The sequence below is a fragment of the Herpailurus yagouaroundi genome, unplaced genomic scaffold, assembly GCF_014898765.1.
Source record: "Herpailurus yagouaroundi ecotype Mexico unplaced genomic scaffold, PumYag 164, whole genome shotgun sequence".
In the NCBI taxonomy this organism is placed as follows: Eukaryota; Metazoa; Chordata; class Mammalia; order Carnivora; family Felidae; genus Herpailurus; species Herpailurus yagouaroundi.
In genome coordinates this window covers 3,754,914-3,758,166 of record NW_024412405.1, presented here as the reverse complement: position 1 = coordinate 3,758,166, position 3,253 = coordinate 3,754,914, and positions in this window count along the sequence as shown.

Below are 3,253 nucleotides of genomic sequence, written 5' to 3'. Positions count from 1 at the left end.
TGCTGTGATGGGGCATGAACTATATAAGGAAGCTATCATCACCACTGACAGATGCTTGTTATGTAAGGCACTGAATACCCCATAAAGAAAGCGAATACCAATGAATTAAAAATGTAAGCAACCCAAGGCCTGTTATTGGAGTTAGCCTGGACTTTCCTGCCTGTTTCCACACAGATAAGAATCCTGGTCTAGAATGAAACCAAACATCCACATCGGCACAGAACTCCACGACAGGACATGTGAGCACACATAGTTGAAATTGCTCAGAGGGAGAAAGTCAAAAGTGCGTTGTGCAATCCGACTCTTTGGAATGTCAGTGTGATGCATGAATCACCTGAGAGGCTTTGCCTCAGTCCATTTAAAGACATTATTCAAAGGAACTCCGTCTACACATCACTGCCCAAAAAGGAGACTTTTCCCTTTCAAAATGCAAGGAAACCCACAGCTAATTTCTCAGCGGCAGGTGTCACGAGTACTGAATATGAGATAATCCACCATGTGTTCAGCCTTCGTGGGATATGAAACTCCTCCTCTAGGAAACTACAGATCTGGAAAGAGCATGTTACAAAGGGCAGAAATCCTCGATTCTAGATTGTGCCAAACCACTTGCCAGACAGGTGACCTTGAGCAAGTACCTTAATCTCCTGAGCTGTCCTTTCCTTCTTTGTTAAGGAGTGCCCAAGCTTTTCATCACACCGGAGTTAAGTGACCATGAAAAGAGAATAATGAGTGTAACATCTGATGAAGTCTCACGCACAGAAACAAGATAATAGTTCCGATCGTATTTTATTATAATAAAAGCAGTGGCTGTTGAAATTTATTCCGAATGAAGTTTTAGTTGAAGATATAGGAGTAAATAAAACTGTCCAAGAAAACTTTTAGGGCCGGTCAGGAAGAGACCAAAGAAATAAGAGCTGTGATGGAGACTAATGCTTAGGAAGAAGGCCTGCCCAAGAGCAGGCAGAGGAGAGCCAGCAGGGATGCTGGAAATGACGCCGACAGGCGTGTCTGGTTATAGAAGACACAGACCCAGAGAAGCAGTCCCAGGCGTCATGCAACAGGCAAGTAGGAAGATCACAATGAAACTGAAATCTTTACATATGATCATGAGAAAGGCACGGCACAGCTCTGCTTCTATTACCTGATTTTTCTCCTGGTCGTGGGCCACGTGTCCCGCTTCTCCTTATGTCTAGTAATTTCAGCTGGACACTTGACATCATCCGTATTGTTCAGTGTCTGGATTCCTGCCTTCCTTTCAGAGCACTGGGCTTTGTTCTGGAAGCCTGCTAATTTAATTGAACATCAGCTCCCCCTTTATAATTCTTTGATGGGTTGTTTTTATGCTCTGTTAGAGTAGACTTGGGGTAAGGCTAGTTTAGTCTTACTTTTGCAGTATGGCCTTTCTAGAAGCTCTACTGAATGCCCTGGATGTTCAAGCTAGATAGAAGGCAAGTGTCTCCCAGCTCTATATGAACCTCAGTCATTTTTGTTATTGTTGTTGTTGTTGCTTATTTTGTTTTGTTTTGTTTTGTTTTGTTTTAGCTTGTACTCCCCTGGTAGTTATCTTTCTTTGATAGTTGTTCTTGACTTTACTGCTATTTCAGAATGTTCAGACCAAGACTCAAAGGAAATTCACAGTAGACTCTGGATTTCTTTCTCTGTGTGGCTCCTTGCTCTCAAGTACTCTGCCTCCCAAATTCCAAATGCGCATTCCCTGTGAAGTTACCTTTGAACCAGAAATCTCAGCCTCCCTGAGTTCTGATCTCTATCACCTCATCTCAGTGAGGCCCCAGGCTCTGCTTGGGCCCCCCCTTCCTGGGCCATAATCCAGAAGAATAAACCAGGCAGAAAGCCAAGGCATCGAGGGATCACCTCATTTGTGTCTTTCCTGTTGTGGATTATGTTCCCATACTTTCTTTTGTTATATCTTTCTTTTGTTGATATCTGCAAACATATATTTTCTAACATTTTTCTAGCTGTCTATTGCTAGAAGGCTAGTCCAGTACCAGCTACTACAGTTTGTTCTGAGTCAGAAATCTCACGAGGGCTCTCAGAAAAAGTATGTTCAGTAATAGCAGAGAAAGCAGAACTGAGTTTTCAGAGTATTGGGGCATAAATGGGAGAAAGAAATGAGTCAGTGCATAGAAGAGACTAACAAAGAAGAGGAAGACAGAACCTGATTTGAGAAGATGCATTAATCGTCCTTCCTTACTGATTGGTTATCTATAACTTAATTCAGACAGTATTCCTTAGAGTTAATGTTTGTAAGTACTTAAAATAGTGCTGGACTCATCTCCTTTTATACAGGTTTCTGAATACAAAACACTAGAAGATCCAAGGTCAGCAATGCTTATCACAATTGTGACAAAAGCATTGTGTATTTTCTCTTTAATGGCCCTCTCCCCACTCAGATCATAAGCTTTGTGTGGGTAGTAACTGCATCCACTTTGTTAACTCCTGTCTCTCTGCCAATTAACATGATGCCCACAACACTGGCCCATAACAGGAACTCAAAACTTGATGACTGGATAAGTGAAGGAGTTAACAAACCTTGTAGGATTGAGCTCCTTACCTGTAGGATCTGAGTCCATCTCCTGGGAGATAGTGTCAGAAATGAGCTAATGTAGGAAGGACACCCAGTCAGTGTCGGCTGCAGAGTTGGAGAACTGACTGGTATGAAGAAAAGCTTACTCACATCTGGTCATAGAAGTGTTCAGTATGAGCAGTAGAGAAAAAGCACAGGAGTATTTTCCATACAACAATCTTCAAAAATAGTACCTACAGAGGGATAGAAGGAATCTGTAGGAGAGACAACCATAGAAGCCAGTCTTCCCTCAATGCGGTTCATTTTGTATATTTAACAAAAAGCCCACACAAATACTTACACAAAAGTCATGTCAGATAGGTGATTTTTAAAAAGCAAAAGCAAAATAAAAACAATGACCCTAACTGTTTATCAAGTTAAGGGCATATCCACATGGAGAGGAAAAATTCCAAGTAACTTTAAAGAATATTAATTATCTGTGCTTCCCTAGTGGTTTGGATGCTAAAACAGAACTGGAGGGAGATATTATATTCTTAAATAATCAAATTGCTAGTGACTATATTGAGGTAGCCATTCTGAGACAATACTATCACACTGTGTGCGTAATGAGTAGCTAGTGCGAGATAACTCAAATGAGCAATTATGTTGTCATTGAACATGGAGAAAGGTACAGAATTAAGGCTGTTGACACGAATATGACTGTAGTCC